The sequence below is a fragment of the Callithrix jacchus genome, chromosome 4 (genome assembly GCF_049354715.1).
Source record: "Callithrix jacchus isolate 240 chromosome 4, calJac240_pri, whole genome shotgun sequence".
Taxonomy (NCBI): Eukaryota; Metazoa; Chordata; class Mammalia; order Primates; family Cebidae; genus Callithrix; species Callithrix jacchus.
The window spans coordinates 23,998,178-24,021,849 of record NC_133505.1 but is presented as its reverse complement, the minus strand read 5'-3'; the positions used below and the strand labels follow the sequence as shown (position 1 = coordinate 24,021,849).

General features: G+C 39.4%; 1 long non-coding RNA gene across 1 annotated transcript in view; it reads right to left on the bottom strand.

Annotated features, from left to right (window-relative positions):
• Positions 1-465: 465 nt before the first annotated feature.
• Positions 466-23,672, bottom strand: part of LOC118152797 (uncharacterized) — a 189,659-nt gene continuing 166,452 nt past the window's right edge. The window contains exon 5 of the long non-coding RNA XR_008480523.2: positions 466-1,769. This is a non-coding gene — a long non-coding RNA (uncharacterized LOC118152797). The remainder of the gene's footprint in view (positions 1,770-23,672) is intronic.

Genomic DNA, 23,672 nt, shown 5'->3' with positions numbered 1-23,672 from the left:
ACATTCTTCCACAAACATTTTGTAGACATGTTTGCATTTCCCTTAGCTAAATACCTAGAAGTGTAATCCATGAGTAACATAACAGATTTTCCATTTTTAAAAAACTTGGTAAGAAATTTTCAAAATATTTTCGAATGTGGTTGTGTAAGTTTACACTCCACTATCATTGTGTGAGAATTCCAATTGGCCCACATCTTCATGAACACTTGGTGTTCTCAGTCTTATTAATATTAGTCATTCTGAATGGTGAATTCATTGTCACACACATTGTCATTTTAATTGCATTTCTGATAACTAACAATGTGGAATATTTTTAATGTGCTTACTAATCACTGATATATCTCTTAATAAGTGTCTGTTCAGGACTTAGCTCATTTTTATTGGATTGATTGCCATCTATTATATTGTGAATATTTTTTCCTAATCTGTGGGTTTACATTTTTAAAATCAGTGTCAAAAGCCTTCTGAAGAACAGACATGTTTTAATTCGATGAGTTCAGTTTATCAATAATTTCTAGTACATGTACATGTGTGCATTCACACACACACAGAGTTACACTTCTAAAGAAAACTGCCCTGCAGATCTCAAACTTTCTATTCACACCCAAACCATAGTTACAGTTGTTACAGCTGACAGGTTGTCATTAATCAAATGATTAATTTCATTCACATTAAAAATGCATACACACAAATATCTGTTGTAATGAAACAGCTTATTTTAGAATGCATAGCTTTACCCATTTTGAGCTCCCACTAACTTACAGGTGTTTTCAAATTTAAGATTATAGATACATTCATCTCCAAAAGGAGAGCTTTTTCTTAAATTCTTCATTAAAAGTTATTAACTCCTTGCCAGAGAGGCTGAGGACAAAGACACTTGAACTAATATGTCAGTACCGTTGCCAGCGAAGATCAATGAGGGAGGAGAAAAACAAATCTCAAAAATATGACAGTGAAACTACTAGCTTAAATTTACCTAATGTATATCCAGCAATCCAAGAACATACTTTTACGGAAAGGATATGCTCTCTTTCATTTCCATATCTCTCATTTTTGGGGCTGGAAAAAGGGGGTATTAATCCAGCCAAATGGCTTATTCAGGTCACACAGCATTGAAGCAAGGAAACTAGCCAACGGCACCTGCCAGCATTCACCAGTAAGCACCCCAAGGCATCGAGTCTGGTCATGGCAGCCATCTATCATTGCAGCCAGTGGATCTCTTGAGCTCCTGCATTTCCCCCACCGTCCCTTGGAGAACTCTACCTCCTGGAGCATGCTACAGAAATATAATCTCAGTGCTTTCCCCTGCCAGATGACTTGGCCTGTCTCAGGCATACTGATTGGAACTCAGTGGAAACTTTTGAGTCAATTTTTTTAAAAGAAAGAAAACCACCCAGGCAGGACTGATTAAAAAAAAAACACCACAAAACCTTAAATTCTATTCAGTGATCTGGGTTTGTGCCAGACTGGAGGGAACAACTTGCAAATTCTTCTTTAGAAGCTGTCAGAATACTTGCCTTAAGTTTGCCCTGACTCAGCTCTCTGCAGGAAAGACATGTTGCTACAGCTGATTCATCAATAAACTGTTTCTTATCCAAGGCAAGTCACTGAGTCACCTTTGATTCCACTTGGCTCTGTTTGGTTCAAGAAAGGGTGCCTGCAGTTAGAGTGGACCACTCAACTTCCGCAACTCAGTATGTCTTCAACTGCTCACAGAATGGCGGTTGAGCTTGTCTTCTTCACTCCTTGGTGTGTATTAATTCCAAAGGCTTTGAACAAAAACACATGTTTAGGAGAAAAGAAATGATTCAGAAAATATCAAATCACCAGGTGCTTCTTTTTCATGATGAATGAACACCAATTTTTTAAAAAGATGGTGTCAGTAGCAATCCAAAACACATATTATAGGAGGTGAAAATATAAGGGCATCCTCAAATTCTTTAAAGATTTGTTTTTCTATAAATTGTTCTTCTGCACCCCGTAGCACTATCTTAAGTTTAAATTGCAATAGCCATCTTTTATTTCTATTGCTGAAAGACTAAGTAGTAACTTATGTGAGGCTAAATATTTCTCTACCAATACACCTAACAGTATTTATCACATACATTCAATAGAAAGGTCAATAGAAAGCTAATATCTGTCCAAAAAAAATCAGGCTTCCTATTGCATTTGAATCTGAATCGAATAGCTGACATTTTCTTTTATGAAGTATGTGAAAAGAAAGGTTGATTCCAGGGTCTGTAGTTTTCCTGATTATCAGAAGATTATGCACCAGAAAAATTAAGCAACAATTTTGTATTTAATATTGGGCAAACAAATAGGAAGGATGTTCTAGTCTTATTGAAGAGCTGGGGAAATTTCAGGACTGCCATAAATATATCTAAGTCTTTTTTTCCTTTCTATATATTTTCTCAAGAATGTTCATTATTCTCTGAGCTCTTATCTGGACTCTAGATTGTGAATACTCTTTTTATAAGAAGAGTAAAATTAAAGTTGAAAATACTTGATGGTGAACTCTGATTCGTTCTTAAGGTTTATTATATAACACTGTGACTTATAATCTATTTTAATTTTATCCAAGCCTGAATCAAGTTGTTTGTTTAGGTTTATAATTTCTATTTCTAATCACTAAAGAGGGGTCAATCTTTATAATCAGTGTGAATTTTGTGGGGGGAAGGAGTTCTGAAATGGCAGAAAGGAACTGAAATAAATTTGCTTTTTTATACAAGCAACAAAAACAATGACAAAAGGCTTCAAAATAAATCTGTTCAAAGCTATGAAAGTTAATAAAAGGCAGGCAATTATTTAAGAAGCATTTATTTAAGAAAAACTGATGAACCTACATGAGAACAGGACTTTTGTGATCTTTTAACTTGTCCATAGGATCCTCGAATACTAATCATCTTGCAGCTGCAGTTGCTAAAAAAAAAAACTGGCAGTGTTGCAGCCACTATATGGGACAGACTTAATTTGAAACTTCTCAAAAGTTTCCATCTTCAGATCAGTGTCACTATTTGACTTGACATAGAGCTCACTCTGCCAGAAAAGCTGTATTTGCAGTCACTATCTGACCTGCCTTGGAGCTCACTCTGCTAGAAAAGCTCTACCCCAGAGAATTGGTTGGAAATAAAGCTTTGAAAATTGTTCAGCATCACAGTTGCCTGAGGCTGTGATACCAATAAGACTAAACAATAGGTTAACCAAAAACTTAAAAGGAAGATCTGGGGAATGGGTTATCCATACAGGTTCCAAAAAAACTCTGACATATTTCTGAGGCTGTAGAAGGAAGGCCACACATATGTGCAGAGTTTGTGCATTCCCTAGAAACATCTGAGAACCCAGTATTCCATCTCTGGCTGACTTGTAGGCCCTGTACAAGCAGGAAGTGAAGGCTAAGGCAGAGCTGTAAACTACCTGAGCATTGAAAACACACCCCAGGAACGAAACAAGATGACCTATCGATAACAGCTCGGGATTGCAGCTCTCAGTCAAAGCGCAGAGAACTAGAGGATGCCACACTTTCAGACAAATTCTGGTCACTCACGGAGCAGAAGATCCCCAGTGGAGGAACCACACGGGTCGCCAGCGCAACTCTTGTGGCCGGTGCAGCAGTTTCGCCAGCACCCCGGCGCGGCAGCTCTCAGAGCAGAGTAAACAGGGCCGACTCCCCTTCTGACCGAGGTTTGGAGGACCCACACGGGTCCCCAGCATGACTCCTGAGACCGGCGCAGCAGCTGTGATGGCACCTCAGCGTGGCAGCTCTCGGCGCAGAGTAAACGAGACTGGTTCCCCTTCTGATGGAGGTTTGGAGCCCGGGGAAGGCAGAGTCGCCCATTACGGACACAAGAAGGAAGCCAGACAGGAGAATCCTGGGCAGAAAAGCACCATCAGTCTTAACGCCGCTGTTCTGGCCCTGGGAACTAACAACTTGGATGTCCAATCAAGAGACCTAATCTGAAAGTTGGTAATTTCAAAGACGACAGGAGGATAAATTTACAATGATGGGAAGAAACCAGCGTAAAAAGGCTGAGAATACTCAAAATCAGAACGCCTCTCCCTCTAAAGATGATCACAGTTCCATATCAACAATGGAACAAGGCTTGATGGAGAACGAGCACATCCCAATGACAAAATCACTCTTCAGGGAATGGATAATAAGAAACTTCTGTGAGTTAAAAGAACATGTTGTAGCCCAATGTAAAGAAACTAGGAACTTTGAAAAAAGGTTTGACGAAATCCTATTGAGAATAGACAACTTAGAAAGGAATATAAGTGAATTAATGGAACTGAAGAATACAATACAGGAACTCCGAGAAGTATGCACAGGTTTAAACACTCGAATTGTTCAAGCAGAAGAACGGATAACAGAGGTCAAAGTCCAACTTAATGAAAGAAAACAAGAAGACAAGATTAGAGATAAAAGGTTAAAAAGGAATAAGCAAAGTCTCCAAGAAATGTGGGACTATGTGAAAAGACCAAATTTACGTTTGATAGGTGTACCTGAATGCGACGGAGAGAATGAATCCAAGCTGGAAAATACCCTTCAGGATACTATTCAGGAAAATTTTCCTGAACTAGCAAAGCAGGTCAATATTCAACCCCAGGTAATACAGAGAAGACCACAAAGATATTCCTCGAGAAGAGCAACCCCAAGGCACATAACCGTTAGATTCACCAGGGTTGAAATGAAGGAGAAAATACTAAGGGCAGCCAGAGAGAAAGGGCAGGTTACCCACAAAGGCAAACCTATCAGACTTACAGCAGATCTCTCAGCAGAAACTCTACAAGCCAGAAGAGAGTGGGGGCCAATATTCAACATCCTCAAAGAACAGAACCTTCAGCCCAAAATTTCATATCCAGACAAACTAAGCTTCACAACTGAAGGAAAAATAAAATCTTTTATGAACAAGCAAGTACTCAGAGATTTTATTACCACCAGGCCTGCTTTACAAGAGCTTCTGAAAGAGGCATTACACACAGAAAGAAACAACCAATATTAGCCTTATTAAAAATATACAAAAAAGTAAACAGCACCAACATAAAGAAGAATTTTCATCAACGAATGGATCAAACAGCCAGTTAACATCAAATGGCAGTAACCCTAAATTTAAATCGACTAAATCCCCCAATCAAAAGGCACAGCCAAAACCCAACGGCATGTTACATCCAGACCAGTTTCACAGGCAAGGATACACAAAGACTCAAAACAAAGGGATGGAGAAAGATTTACCAACCAAATGGAGAGCATAAATAAATAAATAAATAAATAAAAAGCAGGAGTTGCAATTCTCATAGCAGATAAAATAGATTTTAAAGCAACAAAGATATAGTGGTAAAAGGATCAATATAACAACAAGAGCTAACAATCCTAACACTCAGATACATAGAGACTTAGATTCAATGAGACAGAAAATTAATAAGGATATGACTCGAACTCAGATCCAGAACAATTAAACTTAATAAATATTTATAGAGCTCTCCACTTCAAATACATAAAATATACATTCTTGTCAATACCACATCACACCTACTCATAGGTTTAAATGAAACATTGATTGGCCATTATTAATACCCTTTTTTTTTTCAGAATAAAGCAATATTTCCATTCATCCTCCCTCTCTCTCTTCCTCTTTCTTTCTCTCCCTTACTCATTTTTTTTTTCTTTCCTTCTCTCAAAAAAAGAAATCAACTTGTAAACCTCTAGATCCAGGTGGGCAATGTCTCTCTCATTGCTTGAATTCCTTCCTTCCCTTCCCTCCCTCCCTCCCTCCATCCCTCCCTCCCTCCCTTCCCCCTTCCTCCCTTCCTTCCTTCATCCCTTCCTTCCTCCCTCCCTTCCTCCTTCCCTCCCTTCCTGCCTTCCTCCCTTCCTCCTTCCCTCCCTAAAAAAAAAAAAAGAAAAGAAAACACACCCCAACACACACACAGAGTATCTCAGCAAAGGGCAGAAGTTTTATAGGTACAAGGCATGTAGAAAATCTCTGACCATTTGTTGTTTGACCACTAAGCTAACTAAGCAAAGGCTCAGTGACTTCACACTACAGGGAATAAATATGAAATTAGTTAACAAATATCATTAAACAAACAGCAGCAACAACAACAACCCCCAGGAAGAAGGGTGGAATCTGATATCCAGAGTTGCCATGTCATATCAAAAATGCTCGATTTGAAATAAAATATGATAAATAGAAAGTTTCATTTGAAGGAAAAGAGCAGTCAATAGAAAAAGTTCCCAAGGGGACCAAATGAACAAATATTTTAAATCCGTTATTATATATACATATGAATATATATAAACACACAAACATATATGTCCTAAAAATCAAAGGAAACCATGTCTAAAAAAATTAAAGTTGATTTAACATCTGAAAAAAAGAACAAAAACCACATGATCATCTCAAAAGATGTAGAAAAGGTATCTAACAGAATCCAACATTCCTTCATCATGAAAACACTCAACAAACTTGGAATAAAAGGAAGCTTCCCTATCCTGATAAAGGGCATCTGTGAAATGTCCATAACTAATACCATATTTGGTGAAAGACAGAATGTTTTTCCCCTACAATCAGAAACAACATTGTCCACTCCTGTCACACTTATTCACCATTTCACTGGAGGTTCTAACCAGAGAAATTAAGCAAGAAAAATAAATAAAAGCCACCCACGTTAGAAAAGAAGAAGTAAAATAATCTCTATTTGCATATGGCATAATAATACATATAGAAAATCCAAGGAATCCACTAGAAAATTATTATAACTCATTAGTGAGTTCAAAAAAGTTTCAGGATACAAGATAAATATTTTAAAAGTCAGTTGTATCTCTATGCACTTGCAAGGAACAATCCAAAGATAAAGTTAAGAAAATAATTTTATTTATAATAGCATCAAAATAAAATGCTTAGGAAAAAATATAACAAATGCACACAGTGTACAGCATGAGACTTGTACACTGAAAATACAAAACATTGCTGGACGAGATTAAGGAAGATCTAAATGAATGAAAAGATATCCCAGGTTTTGTGATTAAGGGATTTATTATCATTAAAATGTTAATATTTCCTAAATTAATCTATAGGTTCATCACAATCTTTATCAAAATCCCAGCTGTTTTTTTTGGCAGAAATTGGCAAGCTGATCATAAAATGTATGAAAGCACAAGGACCCCATAATAACTAAAACAATTTTAGAAAAAAAGCAAATTTAGAAGACCCAGACTTGCAACTTCAAAGCTTACTGCAATGTTACAATAATCAAGATAGAATGCAACTAACATATGGATACACATGGAAATGAATGAAGTCAAGATGAGAGTAAAAACAAACCTTTGCCTTTATATTTAGTTGATTTTTGATAAGTGATCTAAGATCCTGTAGTGGGAAAATACAGTCATTTCAACGAAGAGAGCTGGGGAAACTAGAGGTCCACATGCCCAAGAATGACATAGTTGTACCCCTTTGTTCTATCGCACACAAATGAAACCCCAAAATGAATCATAGTTTTAAACATAAGAGCTAAAACTATAAAACTCTTAGAATAAAACATGGGAGTAATCTTTGTAACATAAAATTTGGCAATGTTTTCTTAGATATGATACCCAAAAGCAAAAATCAACAAGATAAAAATTACATAAATTAGACCTTGTGATGGTGCATTTTGGGTGTCAACCTGACTGGATGAAGAGATGCCTATATGACTGGAGAAGCATTGTTTCTGGGTGGGTCTGTGAGGCTGTTTTTGGAGGATATCACATGTGAGTTGATGGACTGAGTGGGGATGATTTGCCTCAATCTGGGCAAGCACCATCTAATCAGCTGGGAGCCTGGATGGCACAAAAATGGAAAAGAAGGATGAATCTCAATCTCTCTCTCTCTCTCTCTCTCTCTCTTTCTCTCTCTCTTTCTCTCTCTCCACCCGCCCTCCCCGGAGCTGAAACAATATTTTACTCCTGCCCTTGGACATTAGAACTTCAGGTTCTTTGGTCTTTGGACTCCAGGATGTACACCAGAGCCTTTGGCCTTAGACTGAGAGTTATACCATTGGCTTCCTTGGTACTTAGGTATTGCACTTGAACTGAGACAGGCTACCAGCACCCCTGGATCTTTAGCTTGCAGACATACTACCATGGGACTTCCGAGCCTTCATAATTGTGTGAGCCAATGTTCCTAATATATCCTCTTTCATGTATCTATATCTACATCCATCTGTATCTGTATCTACATTTATGTATCCTGTCCCTCTGAAGAAACTTGATTAATGAAGACCTCATCAAAATTAAAGACATTTTGCTGCAAATGATACATCAAGAAAGTAAAAAGGCCACCCACACTATGAGAGAAAACATTTGTAAATTATGTATCATACATCTGATAAGGGACTTTATCCAGAATATTAAAAAAAAGTCTTACAATTCAACAATAAAAAGATAAATAATCTAATTAAAAGTGGGCAAAAAACCTACCAACATAGCAACACTCTGTCTCTACAAAAATAAATTTGAAAATTAGCTGGGCATGGTGGTGTGTGCCTGTAGTTCTAGCTACTCAGGAGGCTAAGGCAAGAGGATTGCTTGAGCCCACAAGTTGAAGGCTGTAGTAAGTGATGACTGTGCCACTGTGCTCCAGCCTAAGAAACAGAGCAAGACCCAGTGTTTTAAAAAGAAAAGTGGGTAAAAGATTTGAATGAATATTTTTCCAAAAGAAAGTAAGAAAGACTAATAAGCACAAAAAAGAGTCTCAATATCACTACTCATTAAAAACACAGTTGCTACCTCCCAACCTCTGGGATGACTATAATTTTTAAAAAAGACAATAACAAGAGTAGGCAAGGATGTGGAGAAATTAGAAGGCTCATGTTTTTCTGGTAGAAGTGTAAACTGATGCAGCCACTTTTGGAAACAGTTTGATGATTCTCAAAATGTTACACATAGAGTTGCCATATTCAGCTATTCCACTCCTAGATAATATAGGAAACAAAATAATGCCCCTCAAAGATGCTCACCTCCTAAACCCTGAAACCTGTGAACACGTTATCTTACATGAAAAAGAAACTTTCCACCTGTGATTTGGTTTCTCAAGATGGGGAGATGAACCCGGATTATCGATCTGGGTTGAATGTTGTAAAGGGAGGGTAGAGGGACCAGGGTCAGAGAAGGCCGTGTGACAATGGAGGCAGACAGAGAGAGATGTTACAGCAGAGGCAGAGATCATTATCTTTTGATAATGGTCATGGAAACACAGGAGGGAAGATGCCGTCGTTGGCAGAACCAAGGAGTTTGGGTGTCTCAAGAAGTTGGAAAAGGTCCCCCTGGAGCTCCCAGAGAGGTGACATCACAGCCAGCACCTTGATTTTAGCCTGGTGAAACAGATTTTGGACTTCAGACCTCCAGAACCATAAGATAATAAATTTGAGTTGTTTTAAGCCACTAAGTTTATGGTGATTTGTTACAGCAGCACCAGGATACTTATCCAATAACCAAGAGAAATGAAAACATATAGTCACCCCAAAACCTGGACACAAATGTTCTTACAACATTGTTTATAATACCAAAAAGTGAAAACAACCCATAAATTCATTAATGAATGAATAGACATAGAAAACATGATCTATCCAAACAATGGAATGCTATTTGTAAGAAAAAAAAAATGAATGACTGATACAAGCTACAACATGGGTAAACTTTGAAAACACTATGCTAAGTGAAAGAAATCAGTTATTTACATGAAATGTTCAGAATGAACAATTCAATAGAAATACAAATAAATTAGTAGGGGGATGAAGAGTGACTGCTAACAGGTGTGGGGCTTCATTTCAGGATAGATTAATTATTCAAACTTAGTGATGATAGTTGCACAACTCTGTGAATATACTAAAATCTAGTATATTGTATACATTAAATGGATGAATTTGGTTATGTGAATTGTATCTTAATGTTCATAGCCTGTGCCAAAATACAAATGCTCACCTCACTGTACTTGACAACAATGTAATTCAAACACATAGAAAAACAATAAATATTGATTTTTAAATACATTTTAAAATTACCTTTTTACCTTTTTTTCTTTTTCTTTCTTTTTTTTTTTTTTTTACTGTAAGTTCTGGGATACATGTGCGGAATGTGCAGGTTTGTTACATAGGTATATATGTGCAATGGTGGTCGGCTGCACCTATCAACTCGACATCTAGGTTTTAAGTTCCACATGCATTAGGTATTTGTCCTAATGCTCTCCCTCCCTTTGCCCCTCACCCCTTGTCAGGTCCCAGTGTGTGCTGTTCTCCTCCCAGTATCCATGTGTTCTCATTGTTCAACCCCCACTTTAAATGAAAACATGTGGTGTTTGGTTTTCTGTTCCTGCATTAGTTTGCTGAGGATGATTGCTTCCAGCTTCCATGTCCCTGTAAAGGACATGATCTCATTCTTTTTTATGGCTACATAGTATTCCATGTTGTATATGTACCACATTTTCTCTATCCATTCTATCATTGATGGGCATTTGGGTTGGTTCCACATCTTTGCTATTGTAAATAGTGCTGCAAAAAACATATATGTGCATATATCTTTACAGAAGAATGATTTATATTCCTTTGTGTATATACCCAGTACTGGGATTGCTGGGTCGAATGGTATTTCTGGTTCTAGATCCTTGAAGAATCACCACACTGTCTTCCACAATTATTGAACTAATTTACATTCCCACAAACAGTGTAAAAGCATTCCTATTACTCCACAGCCTTGCTAGCATCTATTGCTTCCTGAGTTTTTAATAATTAACATTCTGACTGGTGTGAGATGGTGTCTCATTGTGGTTTTGATTAAAGAGCTTCTGGCCAGCAAATGAAACTAGTATCAGAGTGAACAGGCTGCCTACAGAATGGGAGAAAAATTTTGCAATCTACCCATCTGACAAATGTCTAATATCCAGAATCTATAAGGAACTTAAACAAATTTACAAGAAAAAAACAAACTACCTCATCAAAAAGTGGGCAAAGGATATGAACAGACACTTCTCAAAAGAAGGCATTTATGCACCCAACAAACATGAAACGAAAATCATCAAAATATTGATTATTTTACCTCTCAGTTGGGTTTTTAGTTTTACACTAAGCATATTTAAATGAATGGAATGAATGTCAAGTTAGCTGATTTATTTTTTCATTCAACAAATGAGCACCTATTTTGTGTCAATGCCTGGTTGGGCACTGGACCATGAGTGTCAGTGAAAGTACTCGTGCCACTAGTACTAATGGGTAAGCCCATTAGTATTATATTTTTAATCTTGTTCATACAAGGACAGTGGGCCTACTATCTGGCTTCCAACCAATCACATATCTTAAATATGCCAAACTTCATTACTTCTGTCACTCCTTATGTAATAAAGCTATATTATGCCTTATAGATTTGCTCAAATGTACTCACTTTATAAGATTATTGGTCAGCTCTAATTTGTTGATACGGATTAGGTTTTACCTGTTTCTATACACATCTCTCTACTATGCTGAAATATTTGAAATGCAGTATGACTATAGCCAAATGCTTATTAAGAGAGTAATTATCACCTTGCCTTTTGGGTCAAAGAAGACTTTTCCAAGGAAGCAGACAGAAGAGCATTTCAGGAAGGTGGGAACATGGCCAAGACCCAGAGATGCATGGATGTTTGTTGATTTCAGGGAGGCTGGTGTGGCTGGAGTTGATCAGCCTGAAAGGCAGATTAGCAGTGGCACCTCGACATCCACTTTCGAACTCTTCATTATGAATGCAACTTTTTACCTAGATATTGTCCAAATGGATAAAGTTTTGGACAACTCAAGGTCAGCTGAATGGTCTCTCAAAGGAGAGAATGTTCTTGACCAGTTACTTTCTCCTTCCAGTTAGCTGGAGGGTGGAGGCAGAGACTGGAGATCAGGCGGATATCTTGACCAGGTTGAAAGTTGCATGCTGCAAATGGCAGAAAAAGACAAGAGAGCCAGGTCTTGGAAACCATGTTGGATGAATCAGCCCTAATCTGCCTACCTCTTGTATCTTTTATGTGAGAGAGAAGAATATTTCTATCCAGTGAATCCACAGTTATTTAGGTTTTCTTTTCTTCATAGTGAAATATAATTAATACACTTTCAAGGATGTGTTAGCGTCTCCTGTAAGTACCAGGGAAGATCATAAAGGTTAAGACATAATTGCCTTAGGCTTTAAAAAATGGTTTTGGCTGTCATATGAAGAATTAATTGAAGTGAGAACTATTAGATATAGAGAGACCAAGTGGGAAACTACTACAGTAATTTAGGTTAAAGATGTTGGTGAGTTTAGACTAAAACAGTGTCAGACAAAAAGAAAAGGAAAAATGAATTCAAGATATATTTAGGATACAGAATCAACAGGACTTGGTTACTGATCATTGTGGGGAGTGAAGACAAGGGAGGTGTTAAGGATGAATCCAGTCATTCTAAGATGAGCAACTGGTGGGTTGAGGTGTTATTTCCTGAAATGGGAAATGCTGGAGGAAGAACAGTCTTAAGGGAAAGATCAAGAGTTTAATTTTAGACTGGGAGAGCTTGAAGGGCTGCAGCTATGGCAGATTTACAGTTGGATATGAAGATACGGAGATCAGAAGATAGTTTAGTGTGGGCATGGTGGGTCACACCTGTAGTCCCAGCATTTGGGAGGCTGAGGCAGGAGGATCACTTGAGGCCAGGAGTTTGAGGCTTCAGTGAGCTATGATCTCACCACTGCACTCCAGCCTGGTTGACTCTGTCTCAAAAATAAAATAAAAATAAAAAAGAAGATAGGTTTATGCTGTACTCACAAATTAGTGCTATGAAATGTTCCAGATAAAAACAAATTTGGGGGGATTTTGCTGTTGCTTTTCTTCCTCTGCTCTAGTGCTATGCTTTGTAAACTGCAGATTATGATCCTTCAGTGGCTCAGGAAAACAATATTTTTTACTTCATTTATGATATAGAATTTAAAAATCATGATGTTCCACTAATAAGCATAACTCAAAAACTTCTGTTTCCATTTTTATGCAGATATAAACACGTGTATATACACATATGTACATATACATATGTGACACACGTGATCATGGGTGACTAGATGTGCACATAGGCTTGATAGGCATATGTTTTTGCCTGTTTCGGTTATTGGTGCATATCCATTGCCTAAAAGGGTGTAAGGTAGGCAGTCACTAAACATATTGAATGAATAAATATGTGAACATTTACGTATGTGTACATTCACTGGGTGGAAATATAAAAACTATTTTTTACTATATTAATATTGACATAATTTCAGACTTAAAGAAACATTTCAAGAAAAGTCTAAGAATTCCCAGATACTCTTTTTTTAATAAGATGGAGTCTTGCTCTGTCACTCAGGCTGGAGTGCAATGGTGACATCTCAGCTCACTGCAGCCTCCACGTCCCAAGTTCCAGTGATTCTCCTGCCTCAGCCTCCTAGGTAGCGGAGATTACAGGCACATGCCACCATGCCCAGCTAATTTTTGTGTGTTTAGTAGAGATGGGGTTTCACCATACTGGCCAGGCTGGTCTCAAACTTCTGACCTCAGGTGATCGCCCACTTTGGCCTCCCAAAGTGCTAGGATTACAAACATGAGCCTGGCCTCTGATACTCTTTATCCTTCACCCAGATTCCGTATGGGTTAATGTTTTACCGCATTCTCTTTGTATAAACACACACACACACACACATACACACACACACACACACACACACTTTTCTGAATCATTCAAAAACAGCAGACATAATGCCCGTTTACCCCAAGTCTGTATTTACGTCTTAAAAATGGGAATTATTTCATATAACCACAATGTAGTTATCAAAACCAGCAAATTAACATTGAAATCCTGTTATTATCTAATCATTGTATTGGGATTTTTGGTTATTGTCCCATTAATGCCTTTTACAGCAAAAGAAGATCCAAGATCCTATGTTGCATTCATCTGTCGGGTGTCTTCAGTCTCTTTTAATCTGGAGCAGTTCCTGAATCCTTATTTTTATAAAATATGTAGGATTGTTTTTTTACTGTGGTCAGGGTAAAAATTTTTCTGACAGTCACTGGGCTAGTGGGCAGTTAGAGTCTAAAGTGTCACCTTGGTCTATAGAAGAATATTCTCTTTCTCGAAGTGGTGCAGGTGGCTTCTGGATCTGATCAGGACATGGTACTGGGGAAGGAGAGCTATGGGAATGTCTTTGTTGCTGCATTTGGATTCTGAGAGACCATTGTGGGGGTAATTAGGTTAAGGACACGTTTGTATTGAAAGCCTGGAAGAAGGTACTGGCTGGCCTGAGCAGGTGGAATTCAGGGAAGAAGAGAACAGCCATTCTGGGTCTTTGCAAGGTGAGTTGGAACACTGACTGATGTTGGAGCTTTGGGGAGCATCAGATCCTAAGACCTGAAGCAAGCAAACAAGAGATGCCGCTAGCCACACCTGGCCCTGTGGGAGGAAAGGCCCACCTAGGAAATCTACTCAGGCTCTGGATCAACATTGACATCTGCCCGCCTGGGTTGGATGTGTTGTCAACAGCCATGTGGTAGCAAGAGGCAAAAGCAGTAAGAAAGATGATGGAATTGCAGGTTTTTCTAGTGAGAAATGGATTCACACCACCCTAGCCCCATATTGGACTGCTGAAACAGTATTCCCAGGGCTTCCTGAGTTATCAGCAGGATCATCAAAGGGAAAATACTTGAATATTTGCTAACGTGGAAGGTAGGGCTCTCAACTAGCCAGATCTTATTTTAGTTGCCAAATATGAACATGGGTTTATATTTGCACAATGAGGTTTGGAACAAGTCCTGCCAGTCACAGATTATTTTTAAAATATAGAAGATGAAGGAAATCTCCTAGGGAGACAGGAGAGAAGATGCCATTATTTTAAAATCAGGCAGAGAAGCAGTTGTCAAAGGAGACAGAAAAGGCATTTCCACAGAGCAATAAGGAAAAGCGCGAGAGTGCGGGTCGCATAAACTGAAGGACTTAGGATTGCAGAAATGCTAACAGATGGCTGAACTCTACCTGGAGTGTTTGCACTCTAGCAAGAAGAAATAATTATCACACTGGCTATTGTACCCAGAATGTTCTGTGGCCAATGCTGTTGTAGAGATATGGATGTCCATGGCCAGGCCCAGCAGTTAAAGAGTCTAACAGGATTCATGCCATTAGCCATGGAAACACACTTCTGCTAGCCTTGGATAACCAGGAGAGAATAGGCTTGAACATGTGCAGAAGCTGAGGGAAATCTAGCAGGCTGGACAAGTCACCAGAGCAAAGATATTCTAGCAAAGATATTCTAATGCTGTCCTCTCACTGGATATGCCTCCAGCCAGCCTGTGTGCTCCCTCACTCACTGAAAGTCAGTGTGCCCAGAGAGGCACCTGCCTGCCCAGGCTTGAATCTCATGCCTACTCTGGGGTGCACATAGATGGAGAGACACAGTATCTGGGATTCTCAGTTGCAGAGAAACTTAAACTATTAAACATTAAAACTTTAAACTATTAATGTACTTCCGGCATCCCTCAGTCCAGGCAGAGATGAAAGCAAGTGTGTCCTGTACCTACCTAGTGATAACTACGGCTTTGTGTGAATTCATGTGCCACACATGTGGTCAGGTGGTGGGCTCCAGCATGCCACACAGTTGAGGGGAACCCTCCCGAATACTGGGCTATGTGTTCTGACTAACCCAGAAACTGGTGGAACAAGCAGCTTTGCCTCCCTTATCCCCCTCCCTGCTGTCCTGCCTCCTCACTTTTTACTGCCCACCCGCATCCCCTGACCATGACCACCATTCAGAGATAGTTCTGGCAAGATTGCAATCCCTGTGCAATCTCTCTGTGGACACCTCTCAGACTCTAGGCACCGTGCCTCTTGGAAACTGGTAAATTTGCAAGGGAAGGGAAGTTCCTAACTTCACTTTGCCTGGAAATGCCATGCCATGCCATCTCTCCCTTGTTACGGTTTTTTCCTTGGGTTCTAGTCACTAGGGACAGAGCAGAAAGCTAGCTGGTAACACAGACAGCCTTGGAGGGAGAGGGAGAGGAAGCCTGAGTGCTCCCTTGGCTTTGGAAATCCTGTCCCTCTCTCCCAATTAGGTGGTGACTGGAACAAATGAAACTCCCTCCCAAACACTGCACTTCCCCCAAAGGTGATCCTCCCTTCTCCCAGACCTCCCCTTCCATCAGCGTGGATAGGGTATAGGGAGGGAATGGGAGTGGTTGGGGAGTTCTCTGAACTGATGCCTCTCAGCAGGCTCTGAAAAGTGGAAGCTGAGCCTGACCCCTGGGGTTCCAGGGTGAGGCAGGGAAGCAGTTTGCTCTGGTGCAAGCCACCGTTAGAATTGAGATGTTGGTGGGAGTCACACAGGGATAATAAGGAAATGGGCTTTCAGTTGGTTTTGTTGTTGTTATTATTATTATTTTTTTTTTTTTGAGATGGAATTTCAATCTTGTTGCCCAGGCTGGAGTGTAATGGCGTGATCTTGGCTCACTGCAACCTCCACCACCCAGGTTCAAGCAATTCTCCTGCCTCAGCCTCCCAAGTAGCTGGGATTGCACCCACACTCAGCTAATTTTGTATTTTGGTAGAGACAGGGTTTCTCCATGTTGGTCAGCCTGGTCTCAAACTCCCAACCTCAGGTGATCCACCCACCTTGGCCTCCTGAAGTGCTGGGATTACAGGCGTGAGCCACCCCGCCCGGCCAGTTTTGTTATTATTTTAAATGTTCTTCTACAGACATAGTGGCTCCTTGTTGTCTGCAGCCCAGAGTGGACTCTCCCCACCTTTCAGACGCACAGATAACAACTGACAGGCAGTTGTCTGATCTTAGGATGTGGACAATTAATGTGGTCATGAATAAATTTTCAGGATATCAAGATAAACACCAACATTGGAATCCTACCTGATTTTTCTTAACATCCTGAAAATTTATCCATGACCACAAAAATCGTTCTCATTCTAAGGTCAGACAACTATCTAGCGATGTCCCAAAGGTGGGGAGTTGAGAGTAGGAAGTGGGGGATTTGGATGATGGACAACCAGGGGGGCAGAGGAAAAAACAAATTTCCACTGCGATGAGTTTGTAAGTATGAGAGAGAAGCATGTGTGCATACAAATGTTTTTTATGTACGCTTGCAATCTCCCACACATATACCCACTAGGAACCAAGGCTGCTTACGCAGGCAGGGGAAGTAGACAAGCTCTTACTGGAGCAGTTTGAAGGGTGTCTCAGATACCTCCCTGCTGCCAGTTTTCCCAGGGTGTGGATATCTAACTTTAGACATGTATTCCTTTGTGAACCTCATCTTCAGACCATACTTTCCTCACGATTCCTCTTCAAAAACCTCAGCTAGAATATCCTCTTATTTCTCTGAATTTCCACATGCTTTATCTAACGGCAGGAATCTCACGAAGCCAACCTTGTCATATCCACAGCACCCATGCAGTGCCTGGCATACACCAGGTGGTCAGCAAACAGATACTGAGTGAATTAAAATAGAATCAGGTCTGGGAATTCTAGGAAGCTAAGTCAATGGCATTTCAAGGGCATTTGGGCTAGTTTCCCCCTCAGAGGAAACACAGGGCAGCCAGAGAATCCCAGGTTGCTTTGGGCTTTTAGAATGTTAACAAAGCACTGAGAAGAGCTCACTAAAGTGACTGCATCAAAATGATGACATCAGAACATCTTGTACCATTTCTGCTTCATCAAGTAACCTCAGGCTGGTCATTTAATTTCTCTGGTCTCAATTTTTTTAACCTACAAATTATCAAGGGTAGACGAAACCTTTTCTAAGATCCTTTTTCTCTTGGTTCTCTTCCCTGCTAAAGAGAAGGGAAAATACTTTTGTTAATATTTACTTGTCATCAAGTCTTGTATCATTCTACTTACATCACATTGACACTGTTACTCTACTCCTGAAAATCTGTAATTATTCCCCAATTACCTATCGGATCAAGTCCAAACTCTTTCTGCAAGCATTCAAGACCCCACCCCCAATTTACACGTTGCCTTTTTCAGCCTTATTTCTCACCATTCCCCTATCTTAAGTTTCCCTTGCTATCAAAGTTGATCTATGTCTGGTCCACTACATAGTCTTTAAATTTTTTTTAATTTTGCCTCTTTACTCAAATACTTCTTTCTACATACATGGTAGTTAATTTTAGGTATCACCTTGACTTGGTTAAGGGATGTCCAGATAGCTGGTTAAACATTATTTCCGCGTGTTTCTGGAAGAGATTAGCATTTGAAGCAGTGGACTGAGCAAAAGCAATCAGCCCTCACCAACATGGGTAGGCATCATCCAATCTGCTGAGGACTCACATAGAACAAAAAGGTGGAGGAAGGGCAAACTTCCTCTCTCCCTTCTGCAGCTAGACCACTCATCTCCTGCCTTTGGGCATCAGAACTCCAGGTTCTCCAGCCTTTGGACTACATGACTTTCACCAGCACCTGCACCCACCCTCAGGCTGAGAGTCATACCCTTGGCTCCCCTGGGTCGTCCAGCTTACAGACAGCGTATCATGGGACTCTCAGCTTCCATAATCACATGAGCCAATTTCTATAATAAATCCCCTATATATCTTTATCTGTCTATCTGTCCATCCACCCATCCATCCATCCATCCATCCTATTGGTTCTATTTCTCTGGAAAACTCTGACTAATGCAACATACAATTCCCAAATCCTCCCATGTTACTTTAAAGACCTCTCCATTCTTCAAAAGAATTATCAAATATAACTTCCTCCAGAAAGGCTTCTATAGACAGCAGTGACAATTTTTTCTTTAAATTCTTATAGGGCTTCTTATTTCCTTTTTTAAAATAAGTATCTTTTTTTTTACTTTAAGTCTTGGGATATACGTGCAGAATGTGCAGGTTTGTTACATAGGTATACATGTGCCATGGTGGTTTGCTGCACTTAACAACCCATTATCTAGATTTTAAGCCCCTCATGCATTAGCTATTTGTCCTAATGCTCTCCCTCTTCTCACTGCACCCCTGAAAGGCTTCGGGGGTGTTCTCATGAGAACCTCTTATTTCTATCAACTCTCTAGCTCTTTCATAATGCCTTTTATTTTAAGTATTTGTGTACTTGCATTGCTGCTGTCTCCAAGGTTGCACACTCTTTGAGAATGAGGACCATTACTTAGAAATCTTTCTGTCTTGTATAACTCTGCCAGTAGCGCCCTGTAGGAACATAGCAAAAGAAACCCAGCATTTATTCATATCACTAATGCGCAAAGAACTTTATATATGTATCTCGTTTTATACGTATAATCATCCTATGGGGGTTCATATAACTACTCTCATTTTATGGATGTGGAAAATAAGACTCAGAAAGGTGTAGAAACTTGCTAATTATTAATATCTAGCAAGTGGTAGGGAATCATAACCAGATGGGTCTGATTCTAATGTTTGTGATTTTTTTCTACCAAAAAGCATCTGATTTACACAATAGTTGGTCGATCAATATTGATGAGCATATGGTGAATCACTGTGGCAGAGAAAGCAAGTGCTCTCCAAACACTGTACACTCCTTTGAGTTCCTCAGCCCCATGGTTGGGGCCACATGGCTGGGCTCTGGCCTCAGTCTCATGGAGGCTATGGGTTCCAGATGAAGGAGCCCTCTCCACCAGAATCAGATAGAGAGGTGATAGGAAATAAACATTTACTGGTTAAGCTACTGAGATTTTAAGATATGTCTTTTGTCGGTTAAGACTTACCTGTTAATTACTCTGAATAATGAAGTAACTGTCCAAATGAGCACAATTAATATAATGACATGCTATTCTAAGAAGATTTATTGAATATTATCTAGGTGTCAATTTGCTTGGTCCTTGTAATGTCCTGCTCTTAGAAAAGTCAGTCAAGATTACTGCTGTTCTTAGAGTAGACACCAGTGAATACTTAATCCTTGAGCACGTGTTGAGAACTGTAATTTTGATACACGTGTATGTGTGTTTGTGCTTTCATACACAGGCATATCTCTTTATTGTGCTTTGATTTATTGCAGTTCACAGATACGTGCTTTTTACAAAATGAAAATTTGTAGCAGGCCTGCATCAAGCAAGTCTATTGGCACCCTTTTTCCAACACCATTTTTCATGTCCCTGTGTCACATTTTGGTAGTTCTCATAGTATCTCAAACATTTTCAATATTATTATGTCTGTTACGATGCTCTGTGATCAGTGATCGTTAATGTTATTATTGTAATTATTTGGGGGCACCATGAACCATGCCCACAAAGATTCCAAACTTAGTCAATAAATATTGTCTATGTTCTCACTGCTTCACCCCATGCCCTACCGTTCTCATCGCTCTCCCTATCCTCCTTGGGCCTCTCTATTCCCTGAGACACAGTAATACTGAAATTAGGTCACTTAACCCTACACAAATCTCTAAGTGCTGAAGTGAAAGGAAGAGTCACACATCTCTCACTTTAAACTGAAGACTAGAAATGATTACACAGTGAGGAAGGCATGGAGAAAGCTGGGATAGACCAAAAGCTGGGCCTCTCAGGCCAAACAGTTATCCAAGCTGTGAATGCAAAGGAAAAGTTCTTGAAGGAAATTGAAACAGCTACTCCAGTGAACACATAGGTGATAAGAAAGCAGAACATCATTACTGCTGGTGTGGAGAAAGTTCTAGTGGTCCGGATAGCAGATCAAAGCAGCCACAACATTTCCTTAAGCCAAAGCCTAATCTAGAGCAAGACCCTAACTTTCTTCTACTCTGTGAAGGCTGGAAGAGGTGAGGAAGCTATGCAAGAAAAGTTTGAAGCTAGTAGAAGTTGGTTTATGAGCTTTAAAGAAAGAGGCCATCTTCGAAACATAAAAGTGCAAGGTGAAGCAGCAAGTCCTCATGGAGCCACTGTAGCACATTATCCAGAAGATCTAGCTAACATTGCTGATGAAGGTAGCTACATAAACAACAGTTTTTTAATGTAGATGAAACAATCTTCTGTTAAAAGAAGGTGTTATCTAGGACTTTAAAAGCCACAGAGAAGTCAACGCCTGGCTTCAAAGGATACACCAACTCTCTTGTTAGGGGCTAATGTAGCTGGTGAGCTTAAGTTGAAGCCAATGCTCATTTGCTGTTCCAAAAATCCTTGAGCTTTTAAAATCATGCTAATTCTACTCTATCTGTGCTCTATGAATGGAACAATAAAGCCTGATGACAGAATATCTGTTTACAGAATGGAACAGATATTGCCAAATATTTTAATATCACTGTTGAAAACCACTGCTCAGTGAAAAAATAAAAAGATTCCCTTCAAGATGTTCATTGATAATAATGCACTTACTCACTCAAGAGCTCTATTTGAGATGTACAAAAAGAACAATGTTGTTTTCATGACTGCGAACACAACATCCATTCTGCAGTTCATGTATCAAGGAATAATTCAACTTTCATGTCTTATTATTCTAAATACACATTTTGTAAGGCTGTAGCTGCCATAATTATTGAAAAGCATTCACCATTCTGGACGCCATTAAGAACATTAGTGATTCATGAAGGAGGTCAAAATATCAACACTAACAGGGTTTGAAATAAGTGGATTCCAACCCTCATGGATGACTGTGAGGCATTCAAGCTTTCAGTGGAGGAAGTAACTGAAGATGGGGTGGAAACAGCAATGGAACTAGAATTAGAAGTGGAACCTGAAAATGGGTCTGAATTGCTGCAATCTCATGATAAAACTTGAATGGATAAGGAGTTGCTTCTTCTGGATGAGCAAAGAAAATGGTTTCTTGAGATGGAATCTACTCCTGGTGATGATGCTGTGACATTGTGGAAACCGTAACAAAAAAAATGGAGTATCCCATCTACCAAGTTGATAAAACAGTAACATGGTTTAAGAAGATTGACTCCAATTTGAAAGAAATTGTATTGTGTGTAAAATGCTATCCAATAGCACTGCTTGTTGCAGATAAATCTTTAGTGAAAGGAAGACTCAAGTGACGTGAAGGACTTCATTGTCTTATTTCAAGAAATTGCTACAGCCATCCCAGTCTTCAGCAACCACCACCTTGATAACTCAGCAGCCATCAAAATTGAGGCAAGATCCTCCACCAGCAAAAAATATTACAACTTGCCAAAAGCTCAGATGATCATTGACACTTTTTAGCAATAAAGATATTTACATTTTTTAGGCCTAATGCTAATTGCACACTTAATAGACTACAGTAGAGTATAAACATAACTTTAATATGCACTGGGCCCAAAACTTATGCGACTTGTTTTGTTGCAGTATTTGCTTTATTGCAATTGTCTAGACCCAAATTGGCAACATGCCTAAGTTATGCCTGTATGCATTTGTATAACTCTCATGTTAGACAAGTATGACTCACGAGCCATCTTTTATCCCTTGATGCTTATTTAGTGAAGGTGAGTTATTTCTCCTTTGACCCTGGATATAAATTCAGGCAGGGCCCATGGTTACTTCCACATAATAGAAATTCCTACAGTCATTTTAAGATGTAGAACATAGTTTCAATTTAGTAATTATGTAATATTCATCTAATAATCAACACTCCAAATTTGATTTAAATTTGAGATTTCTCCCCTTTTTCCCATTCTGGGTCTATTGCGGGTAGCAAGTCATCCTTGGGAAGCGTTAGTTGCCTGCCTCCTTTGTCCACTCCCCTCGCTCTTGATCCTCCAGGGTTAGAGCCCAGGAAAGGATCAAAGGAAAGAGTTCTTCCTTTTTTGGTACTGAAGTGAGCTAATGCCAGTGATCTCTGGTCTTGACACAGTTTATGCTGATTTTTTCCTTGTGGGAACTTTCATGGGTTCTTTAGAAGCCCTCCCCTCCTATCCTATTCCTGAAGAAGTTTCTCCTACACTTCCATTAATATTCACAGATGCATCCCTGTTTCTACTCAGCACTTGGACTCAGCTCCTTCCTCATCTCAGCCTTGGAATGCCTATACTCACCTCTTGCCTTTTTTACTGAGCTGCCACCTTGAACTGGACTGGAGTCGATCCCACATTGGTTTTTCCTTAAATACAGCCTATATCCAGTCCATAGTTAACACTCACCCAACCTTGGCTACTACCAACTCTGGAAGAATAGAACATTCCCAACCAGCAGCAATCTCTCCCTCACTCAGAGCTGCTAGCCAACCAAACTCCCACCTCTTAGATTTTTCTGCTTGGAAAAAAATCTAAATTTTATACAAATTAAATGAATTATGTGTAATAACACTAATTAAAATCTAACTTATATACTGGCCCAGCAACCCCCAAAACTTCAAGGGTACCTTAAAACTTTAAGTGATCTTAAAACTCCCCATAGGCATCACTTTGGAAGGGAGACTTGCAATACCTCAACAGTGCTCTTCAAAAACTTCCTCCCCAAACCTCCTTATTTAGCTCCACAAAACTAACCCTTTATTGTCAGAGGTACATGAGTTATATAATTGTTATCTGACCATCCCCTTTGGGCAGATTTTCCCTTCCCTTTGGAATCTCTTGTCTCGGTACTGCAAGTAACATTTTAAAGCTCAGTTACGCATACAGACTGCTGTGGAGGTCAAATCTAGAAAGTGAAGTTTTTTTAGGAGAGAGGTGAGTACTTTTTACTTTCATGCTTCTTGGTTTTTAAACAAGCTTGATAGTTTTGAAATAATCATTTAATTAAAAACTGCTCTTAGAAAAAAATGGTTAT